At 45.0% G+C, this 15,891-nt stretch overlaps 1 pseudogene; it reads right to left on the bottom strand.

The window, feature by feature from the left end:
* Window positions 1–12,313: 12,313 nt before the first annotated feature.
* On the bottom strand, window positions 12,314–14,669 carry LOC105879139 (NADH dehydrogenase [ubiquinone] iron-sulfur protein 4, mitochondrial pseudogene; annotated as a pseudogene).
* Between the last annotated feature and the right edge of the window lie 1,222 nt (window positions 14,670–15,891).

Genomic DNA, 15,891 nt, shown 5'->3' with positions numbered 1-15,891 from the left:
GGTTGAGGAAATGGGCACGATGCCCAAGTTGGACCAACGACACTCAAGTCTGGGACTTGTAATGGAAGAATCAAAGAAATGTTTTGACATTCCGATGACCAAAGTGTGAGGATGCCATCCTGCAGGGAGTGGCAGTCTATCCCCCACGAGGCAACAGAATGCGTAAGAATGACAGCAACAGAGAGGGGTGGAGAGACGTGAACTGCGACCCTCCCCGTGTGAGCATTCAGACGCAAGCACCCTGCACCCATTCCTGAATCTACGCCTGGATTTCCAATTCCGTGAGCCCACAAGTCCCTTCTCATGACTGAGCCCACTGGGGCTGTATTTCTGCCCATGCTTATTCTCCACAAATAGAAGAATAACACGTCCATTTGTTCATTCATCCATTCATTCAGCAAGTATTAACTGGGCATCTATCACGATGTGCCAGGCCCACCAACGGGCAGTGGGGGTGCTGTACCTACCGTGCAAAACAGACTCGATCTGGAGCCAGAGGGAGACACTAGACAAGCAAACACACGCACGGACAGGCTTGGAATCTCGTGATGAGTGCTAAGGAGGAAGATGCAGAGCTCTATCAGACTATAAAGCAGGCCTGTCCGAACACTTCGTGAGGACAAAAGGAGATTACGAAATGTCTGGAGGTAAAAGAGAACGTTGACATTACAGAGTCATCGTCAAAAGAGACCGAGCGGAGTGAGAGGCTGGCCAACCCAGCCCGGGTAGAGCAGGTGCAGGCCAGTTTCATTGGAGTCGCTTCCTTCTTAAGGATCCTCACCATGGACCAGAGATATGCTGAGAATAAGCAAAGTTAAGTCTTCCAGAGCAGGGAGCACGGCCTATTCTCTGAACAGCAAAAAACGTCAGAGAGAAAATCCTTAGCGAGCCCACACCTGGTCAGCCTGTTTCCAGCGAAGGACTCTCTGAGCGTCTGCCTGTGGCCTCTTGGCTGGGCAGGGCCCTGGGGGAGGTCAAAGGAGGACCACGGAACTTTGTCATTGTCCTGAAGACGCCCACAGCGTCTGGACAGAGGAGCGAGAGGAGGGACGCGTTCATCCCTGGGTACAGCGTGGGAAGCAGACCGATCTCTTGAAGGACGGTGACTTCCAGGAGAGAGAAAGGAGATGCAGGTATTTGAAAAACCATTCCACGCCAAACACGCACGCGCACACACACACACACACACACACACACGCACACGCACACATGCACACACACACACGCACACAATGGCAAATATTTTGCTGGAACAGAAACACGGAAGACAGTGAAAAGTACTAAGTAAACTTGGGTTTTATAAAAGTCTAGAAATTCTTCATCTAAAGCAAAGGCCCAGGGTGGGTGATAGAAAGTAGCACTCTTGGCCGGCGCGGTGGCTCACGCCTGTCATCCCAGCACTCTGGGAGGCCGAGGCGGGAGGATCGCTCGAGGTCAGGAGTTCAAGACCAGCCTGAGCAAGACCCCGTCTCTACTATAAATAGAAAGAAATTAATTGGTCAACTAATATATAGAGAAAAAATGAGCCGGGCATGGTGGCACATGCCTGTAGTCCCAGCTACTTGGGAGGCTGAGGCAGGAGGATCGCTTGAGCCCAGGAGTTGGAGGTTGCTGTGAGCTAGGCTGACGCCACGGCACTCACTCTAGCCTGGGCAATAAAGTGAGACTCTGTCTCAAAAAAATAAAAATAAAAAATAAATAAAAAAGAAAGTAGCACTCTTGAGTACAAGGGCTTTGAGGTTAGAAAGACCAGACTCCAAATGCCAGCACCACCCCTCATGAGCGGTAAGGGGTGGGACTCTGGGCATGTTCCTTCACCTTTCTGAGTGCCAGGCATCTCTTTTAAACAAAAGAGATAAACCAGACACGGTGGTTCACGCCTATAATCCCAGCACTTTGGGAAGCCAAGGTGGGAGGATTGCTTGAGCCCAGGAGTTCAAGACCAGCCTGGGCAACATAGCAAGACCCTGTCTCTACAAAAATAGAAAAATTAGCCAGGTGTGGTGGCTTGTATCTGTAGTCCCAGCTACTCGAGAGGCTGAGGCAGGAGGATTACTTGAGCCCAGGAGTTTAAGACCAGCCTGGGCAACATGAAAGACCCTGTCTCTACAAAAATAGAAAAATTACCCAGGTGTGGTGGCGTGCATCTGTAGTCCCAGCTACTCAGGAGGCTGAGGCAGGAGGATCGCTCGAGCCCAGGAGTTTGAGGCTGCTGTGAGCACACCACTGCGCTCCAGGCTAGGCGACAAAGTGAAACCTCGTATCTAAAAATAAAAAAAAAGAAAGAAAAGAAAAGAAATAATAACACTGCCTGATTTAGCGAGTAGCCGTGACGACAAGATGAGATAATAATTGGAAAGAACTTTGTGTTTCTGGTACACGACCAACACTCTTAGCTAGAGCCAGCACTGTCTTTGTTCTGGGTTTTGATGGATGGGGAAGGAGTGGATAGATTTGGCTCTTAAGGACTAACATTACCTTAATAGCCAAGTAACAGTTAGCTTCTATAGTGTGTTGATTGTGTGCACCAAGCTCCTCCTAACATTCATCCTCACTCACAGTGCAGTGGGAGTGGGGGGTTCTATTACCCCTACGGGACAGACAACAGCTCTGAAGTATAAACAAGTTGGGGGTTCTTATCATAAAAGGATGTTGAATTCTGTTGAATGCTTTCTCTGCATCTATTGAGAGGGTCATATGGTCTTTGTTTTTGCTTCTGTTTATATGGTGAATTACATTTATAGATTTGCATATGTTGAACCATCCCTGCATCCCTGGGATGAAGCCCACTGGTTGTGATGGATTATTTTCTTGGCAAGCACCTGGATTCGATTGGCTAGGATTTTGTTAAGAATTTTTGCATCTATATTCGTAAGGGATATTGGTCTGTAGTTTTCTTTTTTTGTTGTTGCATCCTTTCCTGGTTTTGGTATCAGGGTTATGTTCGCTTCATAAAATCTGTTGGGGAGGATTCCATCCTTCTCGATGTGGTGGAATAATTTCTGCAGCATAGGCACCAGTTCCTCCTTGTAGGTGTGGTAAAATTCGGGTGTGAAACCATCTGGTCCAGGACTTTTCTTTTTAGGAAGGTTTTTTATTGCTGCTTCAATTTCGGTCCTTGATATCGGTCTGTTCAAGAATTCTATTTCTTCCTGGTTGAGCCTTGGGAGGGCACGGGCGATATACGTAACCTTAACACTTGTACCCCCATAATTCACTAAAATAAAAAAATAATAATAAATAAGTAAATAAATAAAGCAAAGAAGTTAGGTTACTAGTTTAGGCTCATGCAGCTGACAAGCAACAGAGCAGGCTCTGACTCCACCTATTCCAGCTCAAAGTCCCTGCACTTTATCCTGAGATAGATTCCTGGGTCTGCCCAACCCCAGGGATCAGCCTGGAAGCTTTTCCAAATGCTTTATCTGCAAGTCCACACTCAGAGTCTCCCACACATCGAATCTCACAGGGAGCCCAGGAATCGGTATAGCTAAAGCTCTCCCGGGCATTCTGGAGATCAAAGTCATTCCGAAACCCCAAACCTTAGAAGACCATGTCCCTGGAAGGGCCGTGGGCTTCAGAGTAGACAGAGCCAGTTTCCCCCCAGTAAAGACTTGTTTTCCTGCAATACTAACTCATCTGCAACCAGGTATGACCCAGTAGGCAGGGACTCATTCCGGGTGCCAATTGTCTGTATTGCAGTTCAGAGTTTTCTTTGCCCAGACAGAAGCGTCACTCGAATACTGATCTCAGTTTCATTATAAGTCACCAGTTGTAGCTCGTGGCCACAGTCCTTTAAAATACCTTGAGCTTCCTCAACTCCTGAAGGCTGTCACTCAGCTCTCCCTCAACTCATGCCACTCCCTCCCAAAATGTCAGGCTGTCCATTAATAAATCATCCCTGGTCCCCCAGACCATAGTCAGGCCAAGGACATAAACAATATGCTCCATGCAATTCGAAGCCAGAAGAGCCCACCGTGACTCTCTGCGTGGGCTCGGAGCAGAGACGTGAACTGCTTAAGTGGTCTTGCTGCATGCTCAGCACAGACTCACCGCAACAAGTAAAAGCTCTATTGATTTTCCGGGAACACTTAGAATGAACTTTGCTCTCGGCAGGCAGCCTAACCGAGACTAGACATCGTTTACGTAGTCTGTAAAAACCACCAGGGCTGCGGGCTGCACGCGTGTAGCTGTCAGCTCAGTGCAAACGAAGCTATCAGTTTCACCACACGATCCCAGCAAGGCATTAAAGTTGCGTGGTACCAACGCCCATAGAATGAACTACCCAGCCAAACATGTCCAACAGCGTCCAAAGCCAATGGGCGCCAAGTGAATCCACGCCACCAATGTGTATGCAGGGGACCCATTCAACTGCTGAACTCATTCTCCCTTTCCCCAGATAAAATCCCAGCAGTCATTGCAGCCCCCTGCAGCAGCAATAAACCTTGTTTAGACAAGTGTTTGAAGCACATTGTTCACCCAACAATGGGAAGAGAGACACTGAGCAAAAGCTCCCGGCTTTGACTGATGTGTGATACAGCCTAAGGTGACATCTTATAAAATATTGAGTTGAAACAACGCACATAGCTGGGGCTCTTGTGCAAATATCAACACTAGCATGTGCGTGGCGATTTCTGCATTACCTGCTGGCGGTTTTTCTGTGCTGTTGCTTTTGTTCCATCCTCCTTGATAAGAGTACTTTCTGGAACTTCCCCCGCCCACTGTCCTGCGTGTTTAATATCGATTTTTAATCCTATTCGAGAAGTCTAGGGGCAATGCCCTTTGAAACCGGAAAAGGCTTATTTTCTGCACAATGGAAGGTCTGCGGGTGAGCAAAGCTATTTGGTGGCAACGTCACTCTGTGAGATGGGTCTCTTTGAGGAGGAAACTACCTTTCAGCTCCACTCCCCACCCCCTGCCCTATGATGTGTGTTTGCAGCACATTCTCGGCATGCTAAATATCCCATCCCTCGATTGACATAAACAAGCACACCCTGAAATTAAATATAAGCAGGTGAACTCGAAGCATGCCTACTCTAAGATTTTGCTGCCCCTGTTTCTGATTTCTCTCCCTAAATGTGTTAAATATAACTACACGTCCTAAACCTACGCTTGCGTGCTATTGGGGAAATGTATTCTCTTTTAGCAAGAGTTATTTACATATTTTTACGATTTATTCCTTGTCCCTCTTTTTCTTGGTTAATGGCACATCCAGGATTCACTTCACAGGGCCTGATTAATTGTCAGCGCAGCAGTGATTAAGCACATTCAAGCCACAAACACGTAGTGCTCAGATCCTCTGTGGAGAAGACACAGCCCCGACTCCTAAAAACCTAAAATCAAAGTAAGGTACGCACCTCCATCTTCCCTCCTTCTTCCAAAGGAGCATCCTGTCCCTCACGGCCATTACCAGATCATCTTTAGAGCGTTGCCATTTGGCCAGGGTATTGTGGCAACCTCCGGGTTATTGTCGTTTGTTTCTCTGTTTGTGCTACTGAACGCCAGCAGCAACCTGTGGGTTGCAGGCGAAGTCGGTCATGGGAATTAAAACCAGAATAACAGAGAAAGAGAAAGGGAGAGAAACGAGAGGACTATACGGATGGTGCTTTGACATGCTTCCTCCCTCCTCTTCCTCAGCAGGCTTCCACTTTCATTTAGAGACCCAGGTGGCTCTGGGCGGCTGATTCCACCCCAGACCCCATCAGTGCAGCACGTGAGCTCAGCTGAGCCCAGCCCCAATTCCACCCACCTGTCACAGCTCAGGGACAGGGACGTATATAAGAAAAGGTGTAGGTTTGGCCATCAATGGGACAGAGGGCCAAGAGGAAGAGCGGCTTAAACGAGATCAAGGTTTATTTCTCTATCAAATAAAACTCAAATTGGCTCTCTTGGAGTCATCGGCAGCCCGGGCTCCTTCTATCTTGTTGCTCTTCCATTCCTGGCGTGCTGCTCTCTTCTGGGTGGTCCCAAGGTTGCTTATGACTAAGAAAGCCGCCATGTTTTCTCCTCTTCACTGTAGGGGGGAAAAACACCAAAATCGCAGGCAATACTCTCACTTATATTGTGTTGGCTAGAATTTAGCTACATGGCCACACACTAGCAGCCAGGGCGGGTGGAAAATATAGTCTTTTTTCAAGCATCATAGACAGACCTGGCTAAAATCGCATTACTAGAAAAGAAGGGGGGAATAGCTTCTCCCAGGGGTGTGATCTAGACTATTCCAGAGCCTCATGTTTTGACGTGGTATCCAGAAAAACAGGTGCATCTTTTCCCTCTGGACACGTGGCTTGCTGAAGAGGGAACTCGAGTGACACTAGCCAATTTTGAGACCATAAGGAAACCAGTTTTAGGTCGAAGCTGACACCCAGAGGAAGACAGAGCCAAGGAAACCCCAGAGAAAAGTTCATAGACACAGGGATGATATCATGAACTTCTAGATCAAACCTAGATCCAAAACTCTCCCTATCTCTGGACTTTTCTCTATGTCGGCCAGAAAATTCTCCTTATTTTCTGAAGCAACTTGACTTAAGATTTTCCTATTTGCAATCAAAATGTCCTAAGATACAGAGTGAGAAAGGGACAGACAGAGAGAGAGAGAGATGAAGAGAGAGAATGAGAGAGAAGACAGAAAGATACCAGTTAGCCAGTAACCCAAAATCTTGACAAAAGCCACTTTGAGAGACACGAAGGGTGTAAACTATTTAAAACAGAGAAGCTAAATATTAACAGAAGCAGGGACTGGTCCAAATATTACCAAAACCCCTTAGGACAGAGAATAGATGACAAAGAATAATTGTATTGAGCAGCTAAGAAGCATGTGTTAAATAATTTTTTTTCCAAAAGTGCTAATACGAGTTGAACTCCATTGCAACAGGAACCCTTTTCCACCTGCTTCCATAGAAAAGACTTTGATGGGTAAGATAATGCCCCGAATATAAAATCCTCATTCGATTAACAATTCTTCTAGATCAAAGCTTTGGGTAGATGCCCTGGCCTTGATTCTTTAGCCAATTCTATTGTGGCGGTCAATGTGAGGTCTTGAAAACTAACTTTGTAACCGTCCAAATATTTAGTCTACGTCTCCTTCAACTTGTAGCCTTGGGGACAAGACCAAGCCATTACAACCCTTCTGGGTTTTATTCTTTTCTTAAGATCATCATCAGGAAGTTATTAAGCAAATTTTATAGTGTAAATGCAGATGAAATCGGCACAATTTTTAGAAAATGAAGTAAGGAGTTTGTTTTTACTATACCATAACTTAAAGCTGAGTAAGACAACGTGTTTGGAAAAACGAAAATTTAAGAGATGGAAAAAAAATAAGATGGAAGAGGTGGGTTGTGTTCTTCACAGTCACAAATGAATCAGAGGCAAAAGCAAAGAGCATCAGAATTCTTGAATTCTGAGCCCTGTCCAGCAATAAGCCCTCAGGCATTGATCAGCAATTGATTTATGTGGGGCTGAGGTATTTCCTGCTAATACTACAGGTTTGGTGGGGAGCATGAGGTTGACCAAGAAACACAATATATTGCATGGAAGTGCTTTCTAAATACCTATGTTTTATTATGTGGCTTCTATGTGAGAACACTATTACACAATGCACACTTTATTCTCATCGTATTTGAACCCCATCCATACAGGAGGTAATGCTGTCGCCATTTTATACCTGGGGAAAATGGAGACCGGAAGATACAGGCAGAAAATCATGGAACCAGAATTCCAATTTTGATCCATGGGGTTCTTTCCACCAGTGGCTTATTATTTTCAGTTCAGAATCCCTCTGTCTCTCTGTCTCTGTCTCTGTCTCTGTCTCTCTGTCTCTCTGTCTCTTTCACACACACACACACACAGGCCATTTGGGGGTCTTATAGTTTGGGGCGAACTATCAGAAAGTGAATAAAGTAACTGAGACAGAGATAAAATTTTTGAAAAGGGAATTAAATGACTGATCAAGACATTTAACTGAAGCTACAAGACTTTCAGAAACCAACACTCTTGGGACAGAGCAGCATATTGACATTTTTGATAGATATGGGAAATCAAAGACATTTGGAATTTTTTTCTCTTTTGGAAAATCAAAGACGTGGAAATTATAAAGAGAAAATGATTCTGCCTTTTAGAAACGGGGGGCAGGAGTGGGGCAAGAGCAGCCTAAGCTAAGGAACTAATGATAATAGGGCACAATAGAGAAAGTTCTTTGATACCCAGAAAACACCCCATTATAAAGTTAGAGATTTAATACTCGCACGTCCGTTGCAGATCGAGAATCTTTACCATGCTGGAAATAACTGAGAAACAGAGGCATGCAATTGACCACCTTCTCGCTTCTTTGATTTCTCCAGGCTGTTTGAAGAGTTGAATTCTGGAAAGGATTTGAGATCGGGGCATACCGACCCTAACCATCTAATTGCCAACGAAGAAGAATGAAGTACTTTGCAATTACATGAAAGATGAAACAGGTCCCAAGCGATCAATGCTAGCAGAAATTGTACTGGCATGGGATGAAAGCTTGGCTGGTGACAGCCCTGACTATTAAGGTACTGAGCCTGGGTTCAAAGGCAGGACAAGAGCCACTCTACATTTGGCAATCTCGAGACAAGGTCACCGTCCCCTCTACCAAGTACGTGCCAATGTATTCAGATCTGACCTTCCGTTTCACGTGTCCCTTCTTTACTCAGCAAAGAAAAAAAAGATGCTATCAGATTTGTTTCATTTACATGGACCTGTCCTTCCGTTTTGCATCCGAGCCATTATTTTGGCCATTGTGCACTGACATACACATTTGCGACGGAAGCACACGGATGGACTCACTGTTCTGCAGCCGTGGGTGGCTGGGCACCTCGTGGAACTCACTAGCACCAAGAGCCGACAGAGCCTGGAAACAGAGGTAGATTGCAAGCAGGTTTTGACGATTCTGGGACGGCAGATCGTAATGGGTTATCAAGGAAAAAAGAAGTCCAATGATCACATAGGAAATGCAAGGCACCCTATTACTTTTGAGTTTCAGATAAATAATGAATATTTAAGTATGTTCCATTCACTATTGGGGGCATACACTAAAAAAAAAAAGATATTGTTTGTCTGAAATTCAAATTTAGCTGGTCATCTGTTTACTTGTTTGCTTGCTTATCTGTCTGTTTTTGCTAACTCTGGCAACTCTAGCCTCTGTTGGTGTAACAGTGCATCTCACGTGGGGTTAGTTTCTTAGTTGGTAAAGAGGGAAAAAATTACCTATCTTAAAAATGATCGTGGAAAACCTCTTAATTCACTCAAGGTCACATCTGTCTGATTTTATGTCACTGTATTATCTCTCAATGATTTCAAAATAAATTCCTTTCCTTCAGTGTTGAAAAAAAAAATCTGTTTAACACCAAATGAAGTTTTTAAATGGTATGGAGAATACGCTATAAAATATAAAGTGCTGTGATAACAACATATGTTGTCTGCCTTTCTAAATTAATTTTAATGCTTATCAAAACAATATAATGCATTGTTTTATATTGTTTAAATATATCGAATAGTATACTAACTTAATGACACAATGAAAAATAGCATTTCTCTTTCCAACCTCTCTTTATACTTCAGATCAATTGTCCTTCCTAAGCAACAAGCCCTCAACCCTTCTAGCTGTGTTCTTTAATATTTACTTCCATATTCATAAATAATATGCTTTTCTTTTTTTTGCTTTTTTTCTGGTATGATGAAAATTTAGTTGTTTTTATTTAGATAACTGATATGAACAAAACACTTTAATGCCATTACAGTTAAAAGTTTTAAAGTTAACATTTTCCTAATACTAACTGGGAGATTTTCAACTGCCCTGTGAAGTTAAATTAAAGTGAACGCTCTCTTTTTTTTTTTTTGAATGGAGTACAGTGTAATATTTTGATACATGCATATAATGTGTAATGATCAAATCAGGATAATTAGCATACCTATCACCTCGAACATGTATTATTTCTTTGTGTTGAGAACATTCAAAATCCACTCTTGTAGATATTTAGAAACATACGATGAATTGCTATAGACTGTTGTCACCCTATAGTGCTATATAGATTGTGGTCCCCACACCCCAGGCTGTGGCCAGGTGCCATTCCACAGCCATTAGGAACTGGGCTGCCCGTCACCTGACCTCCACCCACCCATCCCATCCTGCGGAAAAGTTGTCTTCCATCAAATTGGTGCCTGGTGCCAAAAAGGTTGGGGACCCCTCCTATAGAATGCTAAACTTATTCCTCCTAGCTAGCGGCACTTTTGTACCCATTAAACAACACGTCTACTATTTGTTCTTAACAATTTTAGACTTTATCTACACATTTTGTGTTACTTTTGAGCCAATCTGTGTACCGTAACCATGTCTTCTTCCTTGGGCACTTCTTGATTTTTTTTTTTTTCCTGGAAGCAATCATTGCCTGGAGTTTTGGGTTTTGTTTTTTAATTTGCCTGGTTTTCTAAGCACAAATTGCTAATATTTTCCAAATGCTCCAACATCTCTGCCACTCACCTATGAATAATATTTTCCATGTACTCAAACACATCAGTTCCATTTTTTTTTCTCTCTGTCCCAATGACCTCTCTCCCAGAGCTTTGTATCCATTGGCTCCTTTCTGGAACTTTCCTTCTGGGCCTGCTATCCAAGTCTCCATCTGGGTCTTCTTCCCCTTTGCAATTCTCCTGTGTTGGAGGACCTGCTTCTGAATTCCCCGTTTGCTTTTGTTGTTGTTGTTTACCCCATTATGAAAGCACATCCTTCCAGAATCTTCCTCCAGAAGGCTGCCCTAAAGGGAAATATTTTGAACCCTCACAAGTATGACAATGTCATTTGTCTATTCTAAGTGGACCGACTGGATAGAATTTTAGCTTGAGAGTCATTTTCCCTCCGAATTTTCTTGCTCCATTGCTTCTTGTTTTCTGCGTTGCTGCTGCTGAGACAAAATTCCTGACAACTCATCCACGGCTTATTTTCTGCCCTCCTGAAGCTTGTAGAACTTGCTCTTCAATGTTTGGGTTCTGAAACATCACGAAGATGTGCTTCCATGCAAATCTGATCTCATCTGTCACCCTGAGTACATATGTTAGTTTCCTCGAGCGATCGTTAAAAAGTGCCACGAGCTGGGTGGCTTAAAGCAACAAAAATTTATTCTCTTACAGTTCTGGAGGGTGGATATCCAAAATCAAAGTGTCAACAGGCCTGGTTCTTTCTGGAAGCTCTGAGGAAATGCCTGTCCCCTGCTCTTCTTCTAGCTTCAGTCGTTGCTAACGATCCTTGATCATTAAAGTCATGTTACTCCTCCAATTTCTCTATGTTTTCTTTTTCTTTTCTTTTTCTTTTTTCTTTTTTTTTTTTGGAGACAGAGTCTCACTCTGTTGCCCAGGCTAGAGTGCCGTGGCGTCAGCCTAGCTCACAGCAACCTCAAACTCCTGGACTCAAGCGATCCTCCTGCCTCAGCCTCCCGAATAGCTGGGACTACAAGCATGCGCCACCATGCCCGGCTAGTTTTTGCTATATATTTTTAGTTGGCCAATTAATTTCTTTCTATTTTTAGTAGAGACGGGGGTCTCGCTCTTGCTCAGGCTGGTCTCGAACTCCTGACCTTGAGCGATCCTCCCACCTCGGCCTCCCAGAGTGCTGGGATGACAGGCGTGAGCCACCACGCCTGGCCTCTGCCTCTGTTTTTCCCTCTGCTGTCTCACTGTCAACAGCAGTCATTACAGAAGACTTCTGTGACCAAACATGGGGGACTTCTCCCCCCCCACAAACAGGCAATCAGTTCTGCAATGGACACCACCCGGATGTCCTCCAGCTCAAGTCTCTAGACACTGTCTACCTGGAGGCAGCCTCGGTTGCCACAGGTTGAGGGTTTGGTCCCACAAGATGCCCCTCATGTCCCCCCTGCCCCACTTCAGATATCAGTCCCAAATCTGAGCCTCCGGAACTTCTAACGGCTTCAAGTTGGGGTTCCCACGACCTTCTCTTTGGGTTTGACTACTTTGCTAGAGCAAGTCCCAGAATGCAGGGAAACGTGTTTGCTGGTTTATCATAGAGGAGATTGCAAAGGGGAAGGGATGCATGGGGGCATGCATGCATGTCCCTACCTGGGTAGGACACCCTCCAGGAAGTCGCAGGTGTTCAGCTGTCTGGAAGCTCTCCAAACCCTGTCCTTCTGGGGTGTTTTTGGTTTTGTTGTTTTTTTTTTTTTTTTTTGTAGTTTAAAGGTCTAATTTATTAGGAGATTAAGAGATGTATTATACATGGACGATAAATACTGCACAGCTGATGTTATTCACAGTCAAGATCAGAGATATAGGCAGTGCCAACCTATTTTGTGGATGCTCTTGTTCTTTTGTTCCAAGAAAAGTTTGCACCCTAAGACTTGGACTTGGGTTTTAGAACCTTCCTCTCTTCAATGTAATAGCTCCATCCATTTTTTCCAAGGCAGCTGCATCTTCTTCAGTACTAAAGGTTAGAACCATGTTGGACAAAGGATCCACCGTTGATACTCAACCCATCAAAGGATTTTCCCATCGCTCCCTGGTATCAAATTCCACCTTCCATGTCTTGGTCTTGGTTACCCCATGTTATTGCGAGCAGGAACAAAGATCCTGACTTTTCTAGTTTTGATGTGTTCCCCTGGAACAGCAGTTAAAGTAGTGACATCCAATTTTTCATCAGTTGGTATGAGTTGCGTGGCTTGAGTTTGGTCCTGAGCCAACCTCCATGGGGAAGTGCTCAATGACCTGGTGGGGACCCCGGAAATGGAATTAGCCGCTATAGCTACTGCCCTTTTGCACTGCAGAATCTGCTTCAGTGCCCTGACATTGAGACTCCTGCCATCTTCTGGGGTTTTATGGAAGCTTCATGACGCAGACATGATTGATTAAACCACTGGTGATCAACTTCACCTTCAGCCCTTCTCCCTTCCCCTTTAACTGCTGTTCCAGGAGAACATATCAAAACTAGAAAAGTCAGGATCTTTGCTCCTGCTCGCAATAACATGCAGTCGTCTGGGGTAAACAACACAAAGAAATGGAAGGTGGAATTTGATAACAGGGAGCGATGGGAAAATCCTTTGATGGGTTGGGCATCAATGGCGGGTCCTTTGGTCCAACACGGTTCTAACCTTCAGTACTAAAGAAGTTAGTCCTGTAATCCTGCCTTGGTCTTTCCCGTGACCAGCCCCCGTCCTGAAGCTGCCTACAGGGGGCCAGCCACCGGTCAACTCATTAGCATACACTAAGGCATCGCTTTGGAGATGCTAAGAGTTTTAGGAGTTGTATGCCCAGAAATGAGGTTGAAGACCCTACCAGTATATATTTCACAATATCACTCATTCTGAGGTTCTGGATCAAAGTAAATTCTGGGGGGATATTATTCAACTGACATTTAGTGTTCACGAATCCCTTTCGTTCTAGAACTCACTTCCTTTACTTCCAGATGTTTTTCTTGATTCATCGATGCTTCCCTTCCCTCTCTTTTCCCTAGTTTTGCTCTCTGAACTTTCTCTTCCTTGCACCCTGGACCTCCTGCGATTATCCTCTGATTTCCCTATCTTTGCTCTCTTGTCCATTTTCTTTATTTTTGTTATCCCCTTCTATGGAATTTTTAATTTCAGCCTTAGTTTCCATTTCCTTTCAGCTTTTAATTTCCAAAAGTCTTTTCTTTTTCTCAGATCCCCCCACCCCCCTTTTTTTTTTTATAGCCTTTAGTTATCATGTTGTGGATATTCTATCTTCTGACATCTATGAGGATATTAATTACTGGTTGTTGCCACTGCTGCTAAGTTGGGCTTTGTTTGTTTGTTTTTAAGTGTTCTTTTGTTCTTGCTTTGTCCCTGTTTCTTCTAGGAAAATAGAATTATCTCTATCTTTCAAGTCCAAGTCTCTCTTCAAATGTGTGTTGATCATTTGCCATCCTTAGTGCAAAGTATGGTGCTAAAAAAATCAAATGAGAAGCTCTGTGTGGATAAATGGGAGAATTTCACTCTACAGGGTTGGCACGCTAAGCTACTTCTCACATTCAATTTTTGGAAAGAAATATCTGGTCTCGATGGGTAGGGAAGGGGAGTCTATGCACAGAACAGAGTGGAACAGGGAATCTGGGCTTTAATAGCTCTCTCTCTATTTTTTTTTCAATGAGTCTCTCTGTTTCTTCAATCCCATTAATCACCCCTGCCCTTAGTAGTAACATGTTGGATGAATACGGAACAAAAAAAAAAAAAGAAAGAAAGCAATTTTTTAGAGTTTGCTGCGTACCAGGCACTTTGGCTGATTTTTTTAAGTTCCATGTCTAACATTTGAGGCTACAGTCAACCAGACCTTCTCCTTAAATATTGCCTCATGAATGGAGACGGACGACTCAGAACATTCGTATGGGTGCAAAGGAAGAGATGATGGCATTTGCTGATGACCCATCAGGGCTTTGCTAGAAAATTCTAGAACAGGTGTAGTAGGGTGGAGCTGAGAAATGCCTACCTGGCTAGGGCTGCAGTACCACTGGGAAGTAACGTTAGTGCTGGATGACACCGAAGGGCAGCAGGAGGCGTAGGGAGGGTGGCTGCCACCACGCTCCGGACACCTGCAGGGATTTGGTCTGCCAGGAACCTGAGCGCGGGTGCAGGCCGACATGTCTTCTCACCAACTCGGGCTCCCATTCCTGCCAACGCCGAGTTCCCCATCGCTGCTCCGAATCTCCCTCTTGCTCAAACTTTTCTGGAGAGTGGCAGGGCCACGTGGGTGCCACCCAACCCCTTCACCCCACGACACGCCCCAGACGAGAGGCTGGTAGATGAGCTGCCCCTCTACAGGTGGCTTAGAGAAGAGTGCCAGGCAGAGAGCAGAGGTGGAGGAGAGGAGATCGGCTGGGGATGGGACGTTGGCCATCCAGGACTTGTCAGTCATCGCTGTGTTGCTCTCTCTGATCCCTCCGCAATGGCCACTGGCCTTTAGTTGGCCTCTGGCCAGCCTTCTGGCCCCCAGAGCCCCCTGCCTCTGCCCCCAGTCACTCCTGAGAGCTCTCAAACTCACATCTTCATACGAGCAGAACTTACTTCTCTCGTTTCCGTTTCCTACCGTAAAGAAATCGCACAGGGGCCGAGATTTCATGGATAAACACATTTTGCTAATCCAAAAGGTATTTGGTCCACAAACAAATGGGACACAGACGTGGCTGCACATGCTTTTTAGTAAAGAACAGCAGGGGCCGGGCGCGGTGGCTCACGCCTGTCATCCCAGCACTCTGGGAGGCCGAGGCGGGAGGATCGCTCAAGGTCAGGAGTTCGAGACCAGCCTGAGCAAGAGTGAGACCCCCCGTCTCTACTATAAATAGAAAGAAATTACTTGGACAGCTAAAAATATAGAGAAAAAAATTAGCCAGGGATGGTGGCGCTTGCCTGTAGTCCCAGCTACTCGGGAGGCTGAGGCAGGAGGATTGCTTGGGCCCAGGAGTTTGAGGTTGCTGTGAGCGAGGCTGACACCACGGCACTCACTCCAGCCTGGGCAACAGAGCGAGAGCCTGTCGCTCAAAAAAAAAAAAAGAACAGCTTTGTTTTGCTCACATCTATGTATAGGGTGGTCACATTGTTGTAGATATATATGTATGGACACATACACACTTCATATACATGCATATATGTATGTACTACATATGCAACATATATATGCATAGATACATATATATTACGTATATAATCAAGCGTAGCTTAACGACAGGGACATGTTCCAAGGAATGCATCGTTAGGTGATCTCGTCGTTGTGTGAACATCATAGAGTGTACTTACACAAACCTGGATGGTGTAGCCTACTACACACCTAGGCTATATGGCAGGGGTCCTCAAGCTTTGTAAACAGGGGGCCAGTCCTCTGTCCCCCAGACCGTTGGAGAGTGCGCACTGTGGGCCC

Source organism: Microcebus murinus, chromosome 30 (assembly GCF_040939455.1).
Source record: "Microcebus murinus isolate Inina chromosome 30, M.murinus_Inina_mat1.0, whole genome shotgun sequence".
NCBI lineage: Eukaryota > Metazoa > Chordata > Mammalia > Primates > Cheirogaleidae > Microcebus > Microcebus murinus.
This window is presented reverse-complemented; position numbering and strand designations above follow the sequence as displayed.